Source organism: Ambystoma mexicanum, chromosome 2p (genome assembly GCF_040938575.1).
Source record: "Ambystoma mexicanum isolate Mex_15411 chromosome 2p, UKY_AmexF1_1, whole genome shotgun sequence".
Taxonomy (NCBI): Eukaryota; Metazoa; Chordata; class Amphibia; order Caudata; family Ambystomatidae; genus Ambystoma; species Ambystoma mexicanum.
Window position 1 is genome coordinate 695693037 of NC_090923.1, and position 15593 is coordinate 695708629.

Consider the following 15593-nt stretch of genomic DNA (forward strand, 5'->3'; position numbering starts at 1 on the left):
ACTGCCAATGGCCACAGTCTACCCCTCAGTCACTAAAGGTATGCTGCTATTTTTTGTAGCTACATTATGACACTTGTCAAAAAATAAAACACTGGCACATTTCCAAAACCATGCTTGTAGGTCCTTGCCAATGTTCCTTACGCAAGTTTGCTGGAAATCCACCCATGTTTTATTTTTTCAAAAGTGTCAAATGTATGCACATACAAACGTCATATAACCTGGCCCCCACTTGACAAAATCCATTCAGGCTTTACGAAAACATTTATATGTAGATCTATAATCTTTTAGCAAACCTTTGTGTAGATTTGTCAAATCGCACCACATTTATAAGCCTTTACAATATTTTGGGACACTGCCTCTAATTTTGCTCCCTCTTGACAGAATCCCACCAAACTTTGAAAAAACATTTATATCTAGATCTATTATCAGTTTGCCAAATGAAGTGTAGATTCGTCAAATGGCACCTCATTTATAAGCCTTTACGATATTTTGACACCCCCCAATAACTTTGCCCCTTCTTGACACAATCCCACCAAACTCCGCAAAATCATTTATATCTCGATCTATTATCAGTTTGCCAAATTAAGGGTAGATTTGTCAAATGGCACCTCATTTATAAGCCATTAAATTATTTTGGGACCCCCCTGTAATCTTTCCTCCTCATGACAGAATCCCACCAAACTTTGTAAACTCATTCAGAATCTGGTCAGAAATATACATGCAAAAAGTCATGCAGTTCTATTACGTGGTGCCAAAGTTATAAGCCATTCAAGAACTGCATTTCACCAACCCTGTAATGCTGAGGTATCCATAAACTTTTCAGGACTGTTTGCGAACATCTGAACTGTTCGCGGACTTTCATGGCAAAAAAAAACATTTTTTTTGCTTCTTGCAGCCATATCCCACCCATCCTCATCACCCCTCACCTCCCCAGAGATTATTTGATAAGTTTGACAAGTACAATGCTGTGTTTTGCAATGTTTTTACTGCGATGTTTGCAGACACCGGCAGATGTCTGTGAATCCAAGATAGAGGGCGTTTCCAAAAATCTGACACACTACACGCTCTTCACCATCCAATCAGCGAACACATTGCATGTCCGCGGACATGACACAAGCCGATTAACCAATCGGTGTCCTGCCCGCAGAGCTAGCAGGGAAGTGTGTCCGAGGAGTGGATATAGATATCACTAATTTTTTGTGACCTACTTTTTGGTCATTTTTAAAAAAAAATACTGGACGGATTTTCACCAACTTTACAAAAGCATGCTTTCGGGACCAAGCCACTGCTCCTGCCACATTTGGTGAAAATCCGTCCAGCGTTTTGGGCTGTAGACGTGAGCAAAGTTTTTTCCCCATTCAGTCTATGGGAAAAAAATAAATTTTGGGACCCCCATATAACTTTGCCTCCCCTGGATCTAACCTCACCAAATTCAGAGTGGGCCATATATGTTATGTGCAAAGTTTGGTGAGGATTCGTCCAGGGGGAGCAAAGTTATAAGCCACCCGAAAAAGGGCTCTTCCTATGGGGTTAGCAACTTAACCATAACTACACAGCCACCACCGTGTAATGAATAGGACTATGCTACACTGAGACCTATCATTTCATGGTGTTACATTGTTGTTAGTGTTTCTATGAAGCCTTTTGTCCCACTCGCAGTAGCAATCTTATTGGCATGATGGTGGTGTGTTTTAGTGATGGTGTCGAGTAGTCTGCTCAGTTTCTCGAAATCATGACCAGCATCCAATCAGATCTTCATCCTTCGCTGACACAGGGGCATCAGTGACCTGAAACTGATACCATTTATTGCTTATGTAATACATTTCCATGTAAGAATGTACAAACTATGGTGACATTTGAAATCCAAAAGTGCTGATGACCCTTCTGCAGGAATCACACATCATGCTAACGGAGTGTGGCAAGCACCTCAGAGGTGGGTTGGGAAAACGGCTCACAGTAGTAACAAGAAGTGCAGGGATGTGGTCATGATCCAACTAAAATAGCAAAAACATGGACAGACTGTGAGGACAGAATGCAATTTATCAAATAAAAAGTGCATGAAAAGACGCTTGTGATGCATCAATCTATGGAATATATGAGAGTCTTTTTTTCTGATTTGTCTAGATTCCAGACAAATACATCTTGCACCCCCGTGGTGGTCAGTATGCAAGGTGATCTAATAGAATATGTACTCTAGGGTAGGTTACAAGCAGAGATCTCTTTAAAGATGTGAAGGATTAGGGCCTAGTTGAGCCATGGAATATAATACGCCAAGCAGTTCACATTTCCGTGAGGCTGGGAAAGGTTATATTATTTCCTTCTCTCCTATACTCAATGGTCACTAGAAACATACACAAAATGGAAGTCACTGATAACACCCTGTCTTTAGAATTCAGCATACAGCCTCTGAAGCCGAAGTCCTTTAGATGTAGAATGAATGTATGCCTCTCTTGAGATACATTGAAAGATTATCTGGCATTGAGCGACCACTCTGTGAAACATGATGGCCCTCAGGTAAGGCCTTTGTGAGGGGGGAGTTGCTCCATGATGCCTTGGCAAAGAAGAAAGTCAGAAGAAATGAAAGAAGCAAACTGGAATATGTTATCAGGGAGCTACATAATAATATCTTGAATCACCATGTGAGCCTATCCTATGCATTGTATTGCATGTATTGTATTGTAGTAGTCATTTATATAGCACCTTTTCCTGTTTGTATGGCCTCAAAGTGCTTTGTGGTAGGAATGCACTCAGGGACCGAAGTCCAGGCATGAGAAAGCTCTAAGAGGAAGCTTAAGATGTCTGTGTGTGCAATTGGCCAAGATTAGGATTTAAGAGGGCTTGTATTGGCTCCAGTAAGCAACCCAAGAAGTCAGGCACGTGGTCCGGGCCTGAGGTAGGTCACAATAGAGAGCTAGTGCTGGAGACTCCATATGTATCCAGCGAGACCAATATGTGTTGCAGGCTGTTGTTGTTTTATGATGGCAGAGGTGTTGAGGCAAGTCTGGTGTTTCAGTGAGAAGCGGTTATGTGACTAGCAAGGCTGAATTTGTCATAGTCGTAGCTGCATCATAGAGTGCGTGAACGGATAATCGTCCTCCGGCAGAACACCGAAAGGATTAGTTCCTACATACCATAAGCTCAAATGGAGCTTATCTTTGATGTCACTGTGTCATTCAATCTTCTGCGATAAAGAGCAAGCTAGCTACCTTCATAGACTTTTCTAGGCACTATGGACATGCTACCTTAGGTCTACCAAGTACAATAGACCGGTTGTCCTAGAACATCATCTAGGTGGGTCAAATAGGCTAACATAGAAACTAGGCTAATGGGATTCTCAGAGTGCAATAGGCAGGTAACCTTCATAGTCGTACTACATATCTTGCACGTTCTACAAACTCTAACCAAAGCAATATAATAAGTGATAAATATTGTATCATATCCTATCACGGATGCCTGTATGTAACCACTGTGCATTACAATGGGTTACTTAGGCAGTTATAAGTGCAATAAAGTGTTACCAAGAAAATCTTTGAGCTTCATGGGCGGGTTAAACATTGTAGGCATAATTGTTGTAAGTGTACCACAATAATTTACAGGTATTGTAAGCAGGCTAATATCAAACTGTCAGGTCCAGTACCAAGGCCCTCGAGCAGTGTCAATCTATCCTGACAGATCTTTAAGCACAGAAGGGGAAATCCTGAAACATCTTCTTGATGCATTTAACAGTCTGTCCTAAAAGGGTTTTGGTATGTTGGGCTGGTTATCCCTATGATTGTCAGACTGTTGGGGACAGGACATCATCCTATACATCTGCATGACTGGACAGCATGGACAGGCTGACAAAAGAGTGCAACACCATTCCTAGCCTCCCCCACCCCCCCACCCCTGAACATGTGATATTGGCCTCTTCTGCCTGAGATACAAAAGATATGAGCAGTCTGAAAAGATAGGCTAACTACTGCCATTTTTACAAAATAAGAAGATGCAGTCAGGACAGGGGGTGCAATGACTTGGGGATAAAAAAATAGGCTGTGATACCGTTGCATACATCTATGAAACCTTTAATCAGTCAGCTCTCTGCATTAAATAAGAAAAACAGAGTAGGCTTTATAGAGCCTATTTACGATTGGGAGATTAAGTAAGCAGTAAAACACATAACCACAAGCAAGGCCACCCTTTGAATTCTACAAATATGGCCTGACTTCACAACAGCAGGCAAGATGTTACTAGTGCAGTTTGAGGTGATCTCCGCTTGACGGTGTTGTAAACTGGTGAAGAATGTTCCCCATAGCTCTGTGTAATTGTTGGCCGCATCTTGTATGCTTAGTCTATATGTATAATTCTGGGGGGAAGTTTGTGCATTTTGAAAAGGCATGTACACAGTGGTCCAGCTTCACTTCCTATCTACTACTATTATAAAATGTGTGAATTCTTGTTTTGAGGAGAGAAAACACCTCAGACTTAAGGATGTTGCAGTCATTTTGTTATTTAAATTAGGTTTTACTGTTCCTATACTTTTATTTTAAAAAGAAACTGTTCCGGAATGGTTTCGTTTTAAAATAAAAATGTAGGAAGAAGTTGAAACGTGCACTTTCAGTGCACTACACTGAATGTTCCCTAAACAGCGGGTGCATGTGTTTGGGGGTTTGTATTGTGTTTAGGGGGTGGGGAGTGATGGGATATGGGGGGAGTGGGTGCAGGCCAGCAGGGAACATAGTTCCACTACTTCGTTTCGTACACCTTGACCACTGGCTGTAATTGATGCAATGTGTCCCCTTCTGATTTTTCATGGCGGTATTTTTCGAAAATCTACGAAATAAGTTCACCAGCCTGTCAATCTTGGAATGGTAAACAACTAGCAGAACGTATTGTACATGCTTATTTTTGATTTTGATCATATGCTTTGCTCAGTAAGATAATTGAAACATGTTTATCATTTCTGCAACATATACAGGAACTGATCATTAGAAATGAAAACTGAAAAAAAATGAAACATTTTCAAAAGAACCAGTTTACAATGTTAGTGAAGTTAAATAGTTTGCTGTTCTTAATAGCTTATTTTGTGAAGAATAAATAGTGTTCTTTAACAGGCTGTTCCAGATAGCCATGAAGGCATTTGCAGGCACGTGAGAGGTAACAGAAGACCGGATCCAAGCAGGCTAGAGAGAAGCAGAAGAAAGAGTTCCTGTGGGGCCATCAGCACAAAGAGAAGAAGAAAGACAGACACGAGAGACCCTGCTAAAAAGAATGAGCCTGCATCCAAGGCATGCTGGACAAGAGAGCTCTGAGGTCACTGGTCGCCTGTGGAGGTGGGGTCAACAGAGGTAGCAAGGGCTGAAGTAGGGTTCAAAGAGCTGGACTCACACAGTTGCCTGAAGTGATAAACACTGCTTCCAAGTATAAAGGGCATAGTAGCACTTTGTGAGAGTGAGAGGGACACCCTATGCCTTGCTCAGGGTTACAATGCCATCCTATGCCTTACTGGGACTGAGCGAAGCACCATATCCCTTACTGAGAGTGAGAAGGGCATCATACATCTTATTGCTAATTAGAAGGGAATCATTTCCCGTATTCAGAATGAGAAGGGATCATATTCCTTACTGAGAGTGAGTGAAGTGCAATATCCCTTTCTGGGATTACTTACTTGTGAATTGGGGTGCTATAGCCACGGAACACGAAGAAGTGGGTCAGGGACTTTCCACTTGCCTTGTTTAGAGTTAATGAACTAGATGCTATATTCCTGTGAAGAAGAAGTGTGCCAAAGAAGAGGCAGGTCCTATATCCCTATCAAGGTAACTTGAGCAAAGAAATCTCTCTTGAAATGCAGTTTGTTGTGCCATGTTGTCAGTCCTTAGTTTGTAAGCATAGGAAGGTCCGATAGCACAGCGAGTACAGCACTCGCTTTGACATCTGTGCAGAGCCTGCTGACGCAGGTTCGAATCCCGGCAGGGCCAAACTCAGCCTTTCATCATTCTGAGGTCAATAAATAAGCACCACACACCGTGGGTAATAATAAGCAGTGCTCAGATACCTGAGGGTTCATAGTGCTTTATAAATGTTATTTATTTATTTTTTTAATTATTATAAGTGCCAGGGCCAACATATTTTCTAGCACTCATGTGGCACTGCGGGTGGGCACAACTTCTGCCACCACCCATAGGTGCTTCCCACAGTGTTGACACCTTTGTGGTTACACTGCAGCTTGCACCTGCTCATTGTGTTTGATGGATGCACTATCAAAACTTCATAGCTAAAGTGAGTCTGAGACAGTAAGTGCCAGGGGATAAAAATAAGTGCCTGGCCCGAGCCCTGGCAAACACCCCCACAAATTATAGACTGTACGTGGTTTGTTCTTTGCCACCCTCCTCATGCCTCCAATGCCCAATAACGGAGCTTTCTTTCACTCACTGTAAAGCATCCATCGTTCACTCCAAAGAATGATGGTGACTTTTTTTTATATGTATCTGCTATTTGAAGGTATTTTGTTTTAATCAATGTGGTAATATGTGTCATTGAACAATCGAGTGTTTAATTGTGAATACATATATATAACCAACTGAAACTTTCTGATCAAGTCCAGAATCGAGCAGATTTTACACAATTGTATGGAAGCTATAGTCAGTGCTTTTGTGTAACTAAAAAGGTTGTATTTCCTTAAAAATGTTCGTACTCTGCAAACAACCCTTCAACCATATGTCTGATAAATGGAAATCTATGAGGTGAAAACATCAACCCAATATCAAAGCAGCCGTTGGATACGGTATGCGAGGCTAAATTTATAAGTCATGTAGTCAAGAGCATTTACAGTTCTTGTTGAACACATCTGAAACGTCTTCCCAGAAGGATGAGCCCCCAAGCGATGGCAGAAGACCAACACAATTAGTTTTATTACAGCTCCAGTAACTCTTGGCCTCGCTTGCGAGCATTTTAAAATGAAGTACCAGAGTCTTTATGCTGCAGAGCACACGTGCAGGCCAAGTCTTCATGGTCAGTAAAAGATTGTACAAGAACACAATTTTACTTTAAATCTGGGGTTTAATAAAGTTTCCTAAATATCAGCCCAACAAAGTAGCACCTAATGTTTTTATCAATGAGTGGCGATATGTAAATCTCCCAGGTATGATGTTCAGTCAAAGGCTTGCTGTTCAATGCCAAGGTTGCTGCTCTAACGGCAAGTCTCAGGAGGATAGCTGAGGGGCTCGCCTTGGAAGCAAGAGACATGGAGCAACACAGGTTCGATCCCCGGGTTCACGCTTAGAAACCTTGGGGTATTAAGTGCGTTATAAATAACCAATTAGAATTACAAGTGTGGAGCTCTGCAACAAGCAGGCTGCTGAGGACGGGATGTGCAGCTTAGCACTACAGTTGGTATCCTAGTGTTATCTGGTGCCAGAAGGAAGGACCAACTCTAGTCTTAAGCATTGGAAAGAGATTGAGTGTCTGTCTTCAAGCACCATATTGCTAAATACACCCTTCCAATCGCTCAGAAGATTGATCGCCTTCACCAATATAGCTCAGCCCCATGAGTATCCATGAGGGTAGTTTGCCATTATAGATACACCGTGGGTCTCCCCCCAAAAGGTTTCTTCAAACCGCCTTCTTAGGAACGCTCCGCTCAGTTGGAGGGTTGCAGGCAGGGGTGGACTGGGAAGCAAACAAGGCCATGAAATAATTTTCAAAGCAGCCCAATATTAAACATTGTCAGCAAGCCCAACCCATTTCCTATGGGAACATTTGAAAATTAAATAGGTTCCCAAACAAAAAGAGCCCACGGTGCAGAGGCCTACCAGGAAATCTCCAGAGTTCCCTATAGGCCAGTCCACCCCTGGTTTGAGGTCTGTACCAGAGTGTACTGCTCATTGACAGCTCTGCTTCTCTTCTGTGACTGCACTCCTCAGGGCCAATACCAAGAGAGCAGCTTTGTGCTGGAGTCTTGTCTTGTGCCCAGGTGCTGCTCCGTGCAATGTATAGTGCTAAATGTTAAGTGTGCTGAACACTTCCAAGGGTGATGTCAAGTGCTAAAATGCTACCACTCAGAGCCAGGCTTTGTTTTCTGTGCTAGCGTTACTGCTCAGTGGCAAGGCTGCTGCTCAGATCCAAGGATGTGATTCAGTGCAATGGGTACAAAAGAGGTACGTTTTTTTGTTTCTCTGCGGCAGGGTGCCGCTCAGTAACTTCTGAACCCATATGCATGCATACATTCTTGCCGGCCCAATACCCCTTACCCGGAGTAATTGGCTCACACATAGTTTGTCAACTGTTGGCAATAAAAGGCCGTGGTTTTTATTGTACAGATATGGTTATAACAATATTCACATATCCTGATGGTAACATACTTTTCGGCACCGGGTCTTGGGGTTATCCCCCTATGGCCCGTGCCCGCCTTCTCTTGTCCCACGACTTGTTGTGGGCACCGTACAGTGCCCTGTACTTCTTTTCCTTTGTTCTTCTCGCTTGTTTTTTGGATGGGAGGGTTTTGTGGTAGAGAAGCAAAGGTTTGGAAGGCACTGAGTAAACAGTGCACCTCCTAGTGTGTTTGGGTCCCCATTCAGGGTCCACAAACTGTTTGAATTTTCTCAGAGCAGCAGCTCTGTATTTATAAGACCCAGGGAAGCACTGGATCTTTGATATGCACAGTAGTGGGGGCTTTTATGTTTCAGCCCCCCGGCCAGATAGCCGACTATCTGGCCCCTTGGGGGGCAGGTCTTTGAACCTGAGCCCTACCTGCCTGTTGGTTTCCTTAGGTGCTTAGCACCTTGCTGCATGGAGGAAGGGTGAGGTGATTGCTCACACCTCTCCCTTCCTCAGTATTGTGTTGCACAGACTGCGTGTCTCCCCAGCTTGGGGGAAGGAGAGGGGCAGACAAGAGGGGGAGGCTGTGTTGCCCCTCTCCAGGCCTGCTGATGATAACAGCAAATACCCTGCCTCGCTTTGGGCGGCCCTACAGCATTGCCCACAACAAGGTGATATTCGGTGCAGGGACAATGGCTCATGCCACAGTCCTGTTCAGTCATATGATTGCTAATGAGTGACAAGGTTGCTGCTCTAGTTGCAAGTGTCCAGCTCAGTAATGAGCATGCTGCTCAAGAGCAGATGTGCTGCTTAGCAGTGGAGTTAATCTCCTAGTGTCAGAGTGTTGCTTAGAGCTAGGACTGCTACCCAGAACCAAGGTTCGGGGCTGCTGGTCTGGTGCAAGCATGCTAGAAGTTTCACTGGGATGCTTCGTGCAAGGTGTGTTGTTCATTACCAAAAGTGCAAGAGGGGCTACTCTGTGCCACAAATATTTATTTAGTACCAATCTGATGATCAGTTGAATACGGGTTGCTAACGTGCCAGGGTACTGTTTAGTGTCTGGGTCGTGTTTCGTTTTACTGATTCAGGGCCATTTTGTCATTTCCAATGGTACTAGCAAACGTATTGCGGTGCAGCATCAGAGAGCAGTTTTCCTTCCGTGGCAACAGTGTTTTTCATTGTTCCAAAACCTTGTATTTGCCCAAACACTGATGCCCATTGCTAGGGCAATGCTCTAGTTTCCTGAAAGCTACTCAGTGCCAAGCCAGTGGCAGGCTGCTGATGAGTGCCATATTTATGTTCTCCAAGGTCCTGTACATCAGCACTCTATGACATTCTCATGGTGGGCTTGGATCCAGTTGGCTGATGTCAGGCCTGGTGGCCTGGGTATGTTCACCAAAGGCTGGAGAGCACTGGAGTGCCATTGTTGTTGGCAGGAAGGACGCATCAGTGGTACTCTAGTGGCCTCTCACCATAAATTCAACAACTTTAGAGACTCCAGTTCTGATATCATCAAATGGGCTAGAGCTGGGTCACTGCCATGTGTTCCTGTGCATCTGGTTAGAGACTATGGTGCTTAGTGGCCCTTGCCTGCCTGGGATCAATGCATAGGAGAGACAGCAATCAAGCTCACATCCTCACATTGCCCAGACTCTCATATGTTATCTGCAGGTGCTGCCGCCACCATCAGCACTTTCGGAATTAACAGGTTTTCCTGTCCTACCACCAGGCTCTAACGAATCCCAAAAAAGGCTGCTAAGGGAACCACACGGCATACAGGCTCTTAAATATCTGGGCCTGTTAATGTGGGTCCTTGAGGGTTGGTGTTGCCAAGTAAGCATCTGCTGGCATAATCACCTTAATAATATATACATCAATGTACGGTTGCCTACTGGAACAATCTGACACTAGCCTCAGTGAGCTCATGTATAAGAAAGATGTAAGGGGACACCTTGAATTGTTCCAAGGAGGCAGGAATGGGTAGAACCTCTAGTGGAGGAAACCTTTGGTGCTATATGGTCTAGGTATTACATAGTGTCAGAATACATGCATGCTACATCCTATATGGCATCTACGACTTGTCAGAAAGAAACAACATGTGTCAAATTACCAACATTCCACCTGAGCCTCTAGTATAGAGGGATGAGTTGTGGCCCTCCTAGAGACAGTGGAATACAACAGACACGTTCAATAGGCAATGTTTTATCCTGGTAAACTATTTGTTTGACAGGCTCAAAGACGTTTTGGGTTTGGAACAAAAATAGTCATATAACTGCCCATTGCCACTCTGAAGGCTTAATCCCTTCAGCATTCTATGAACAGTAGTGAACTAGTTCTCACGGAAGACACCTTGAAGTGCGTGGACTACTGATAATGTAATGCAACAGTAAACATGTATTACTGTATGTGCTGCCCATATCCTCAGCTACCCTGACTAAGAGAGTCAATAGCTTACGAAAAGAATAGATGATGCAGACACTGCAATGCTGATGGAGCTTTTAGGATTCTATCAGAGCTAATGGCCAGCTAAGGTAAAATCCTGAGACACACTTCTTGTCAGGAGCTATGTGTGGAATTGAATCTAGCAATGTATTTTGTATGTATAAAGGGAACTCCCAGCATATTTGCATGTCATTTTTTTTTATAAAGCATGAACTCTGGAGCAACAGAGTAATGTACATATCAGTGATGGTTCTGCCTGCAGTGAATCATAGGTATAGTAAATTCCGAAAGTGATGACGGTGGTCCTCTGGATAGCACTCTAATCTGTTGAGCTCTTGCTTCATATTGGATCCACATGCATTGTTTGGCTGGGATACTTTTAAGGCAGCTTTTCAGGGCTCTGTGACCTCATCCCCACAATGTTACAAAGATCACAGCGAGGGATTGGAAATCCTTTCATCACGATTAGGGGATCTGCAGGAACAATATGCAGCAGCAACATGGTATGGCCAATCTAAAGGTATTGTAGAGAGTGACACATACACAAAACAAACACAATTAAAGGCAGAACATAAAGCTATACTTTGAAGCATCTCACAATAAGAAATATGATATTAATGAAAACAATGATGCAATCGTAGCAATGTAAACTAAGGAGAGTAAACTGGCAAATTCAAATTGTGTGAATTGAGGCACAATATAGTAGGAAGATGCATTTGCTAGCTCCAATGAATCCCCCGGAGGATTACATCTATGAACAAGACAAAGAAGAGATGTAGTAGGAAGATGCATTTGCTAGCTCCAATGAATCCCCCGGAGGATTACATCTATGAACAAGACAAAGAAGAGATGTAGTAGGAAGATGCATTTGCTGGCTACAATGAATCCCCCGGAGGATTACATCTATGAACAAGACAAAGAAGAGATGTAGTAGGAAGATGCATTTGCTGGCTACAATGAATCCCCCGGAGGATTACATCTATGAACAAGACAAAGAAGAGATGTAGTAGGAAGATGCATTTGCTAGCTACAATGAATCCCCCAGAGGATTACATCTATGAACAAGACAAAGAAGAGATGTTAGACACAATATTTTTTTCAAGACTATTGGCAGGTTGTAAAGCATCAAGAGACGAAAAAGTCCCACTCGACATGTACAACAATGTCCACGCTCTAAAAGGAACAGCCTTCAAAGTATAGCTACTGAGGGTACTGATATAAAGGTATTCGGATGAAGTAATGCAATACCTTCGCCTTTATTAGCATTTAAGATAAAGTGTAGAAGCCTGCAGCCTCCAACTCTCAGCTATCCTCCTCATCACCAATGTGTAGTGTGCAGCTCCAGGAGGAAGCCACAAGATGCAGGTAGGAGACAGGGGCCAGCAAGTGCAAAATGTAGAAGTACTTTATTTATGTTTCAGGGTATTGATTTTGAGAAGAGGGAGAGCACAGGGAACATCCTTCTCTCAGTTGTGTCTCCCATCCTGAATTCCTGTCATTCAGGGAACCCTGAAGGCACCCAGGTTTCCACCACTAGCCAACATGCCATGGCTTGCATTGCATATGGCAATGCAAGCCCCACACTACACTTCTCTGGAATAGTGTTTCCACCCAACAACATTCTAACACTCCTTATTCCACACCATACATTCCCTCCACCACTCTCAGCACCCAGCGCATGGTACAACTGATACAGCACCACAATCTTGGAGACACTCCAAAAGAATCATGTGTTCATAAAGGCGGGATACACACCAACTCCTAAAACCATTCATAAATCAATAACTCTGCTTAACCCGACTTTTGTAAAGCACTTTCAACATTATTAAAAGTTGTTATATAGGATTATTTGTCAGTGGGCATTATGGATTTATGAACACACAACATTGTATAATATGTTGGAAAATGGTGTGATAACTCAACAGTGCCATTTGGCCCTAATATTAGCTGATTCTGAGAAAGCATGTAGTAGGGTTATTTGGCATTTTCCCTTGGACATGTTGCAACCTATGCGCCTGCCCACCTTGTGTATCCACTAGTAAGCCATTATATAATGAAACAAGATACTAAATTACATTAGGTTATGTAAGCATTCCAAATTTGAGTTAGCTACAGGGAATCTTTAATACGATTTCGTTATGCTCCCCCTCCACCACATCAGAATCAATTTGGTAGTGCACAGAGACAACATGTGGTGCCTAGCTATCAGTATGGCAAAGACACAAACTATGCGCTGCAACATACCAAATGGAACTGCTCAGCAATTAACCGTATGAACTACCTGGGTATGCAATCATGTGTAACCCTAGCTAATAATGGGGGGTTTAACACCTATAAGGCAACTAAGGAGACACCGAGAGCGTGCAGTGAGAGTATGGATCTCCCAAATTCTTGAATCTGACGCCTTAACATAACTAAAACATGATTGTACTACCAAAGTCCCTCAATACCTATAGTATGTCTGTATCGAGCCAGCTACAGATGCAGGAAGGTACCACTGCTATTTCCAATTTCATTTGGTAGAGACATTTCCTCTCTGGACTCATGCTAAAATATCGAAATTGGTTGCTAAAATGGGATTGCACTCCCTGGCACACACGTGCGCGCGCGCGTGTGTGTGTGTGTGTGTGTGAGTGTGACAGGTTAAATTTAGTCTGCATCACAGAAAATAGGACTTTGACGGTGGTCACACAGATTTTGGTACATCACTAAAAAAGCTTTGAGGACACTGCACTAAATAATTGTACAGCTGACTATGAACTGAAGTTGAAACCTCTGGCTATCGTGTCGTGAAACAGACATGGGAACACATTGCTACAGCAACCAAAATCCATACATTACATTGATATATTGCCGATCAGACACAGTACAGTTTGCATGACATATTTGCAGACCCTGCTTGGTGCTATGATTGTTTCAGTGTTATAATGGAAGTGACATGTAACAGGAAACATGCTGAGAATGGGGTAGCATTCGCTTTTATTGGCGGATCAAACACGTCAGCAGACATACTGAAAGTAAGTCTGAGATGAGGAGGGGAAGCAGCGGACCAGGCATATATATGTCCCTGGGAGGATATACGTATTGCCCAACATGGCAAGACTTTTCGGAACCGGAGGGCGGAGGCGAGAGAAGAGCATAAGACACCAGCTTCGAGGATGCGCCACACATAAATAGTACTTATGTTCCTTTTTTTTTCCAGCTATAAGGTAAACATGGTCGTAATATTACGGGGGGTCAAGGGTGTTTGCACCCACCACCACCCCCACCCAGCTTTTGTAGCATACCATTTTGGCCCACTCATGTGGCAGGGACCCCTTTCCTTTAGATGTCATACCCCCCAACCCCCCAACATGTTCAGCAAAGTGACTCCACTGAAGGGAAACACAGGGCAGAATTGAGCTAAAGAAAAACTCACATGGTGCATAGGTTGTGAGTGAACCACACTTTGGGGGAAGTTGAAGAAAAAGGCACAGAAAAGGTTTCACACAAGTGATGGCGTAGGAACACACACGATAGGGTCACAAAAGTAGGGGAAAGTAGGATGTGCTTTACAGTAGGGGATAGACAAGGAGAACCCATTTCCTCCTCCAAACAGACAACACAGTCGGCAATTTCTGGTAGTATACAAACACAAGCCTATCAAATAATACCTCACGGCACACTGGGATAGCAATAACGCATGCACGAAAACACATTGCTAATGTCGGCATATACCTGTGGCAGGATGTTGAGAGTGTTGGTTACTTAGTAGGGATAAAGAGGGCGATCAGCAACTGAGGTAGGGAAGCCAGTCTCAACAAACAACCACTTTGTTGTGGGAGCACCAAAAGGTAAATAGTGCCTGAGATCAGCATGACTACTACCAGTGTAATAGGTGGAAGACACCTGAAATTGCGAAACAGTGGACAATGACAACCCTATTGGTGTAGGGAAATCAAGGATGTTATTAGCGCCCATGGACTGTGATCAGTCCAGGAAAATGCAGATCCGAGTTAAATACTGTTACCTGTATCCTCTATGATAACAATCAGCTACACAAATGAGATTTTGAAAATATTTGAGCAATTCATATTAAATGTTCTGTTTTCTTAAAAAAAGTTTTTGGGGTGGTAAATTTGCAAATAGGAATATTTTCCTGTGTCTGACGTAGAGTTTGGAATACTCGGCCACTGCTGAATGTATTTGTTATAAAACAGGGTTAGGTCCTGGGGCCATTACCACATATTATATTATTAATAATGTATTATTTGCAAAGGATTCACCTGTCCATTAATGGCAGTTTACCTTTCCAGATACTCAACTAGCTGATGCAATTACTGAAAGTCAGCTGAACAGAGATGCATTACGATTCACTAGTACATATAAATTGCTCCACTTAAAAAAAAAAAAAAAATCCATCTAGTCTTTTACACCCCTGCTGTGATAAGGAAATGCTTTTCAAAAACATCAGATGCGTGTCCTCGCTGTCAGGTGAAAGACGCACATGAGCATATCTTTATAAGCGATGCTGAATGACATGAATACTGGAAGGAGGTGTTTGGGTTATTTTCAGAAAAGAGGAACATTTTAGCTAAGATTGACATTTTGTGTTAATTGCTATTGTTAAAGCTGGAAGGCAAATAACATGCAGAGTACCTGTCTGCGAGAGCTATAATATTAGCTGGAAAGCGATGCACCCTTTGCCCAGATGGAGGATCTGCTGACCCCAAATCATCTTCATAATCCTCAGATGACAGAGTCTGTTTGGCACATTATGCTAACTGAATTCACCTTACTCTTTTCTGGTGAGTGTCTACCTGCACTTCTATACGTTCAAACGACTCTACAGTGGAGGCTCACGATTGCACTTTATCTTT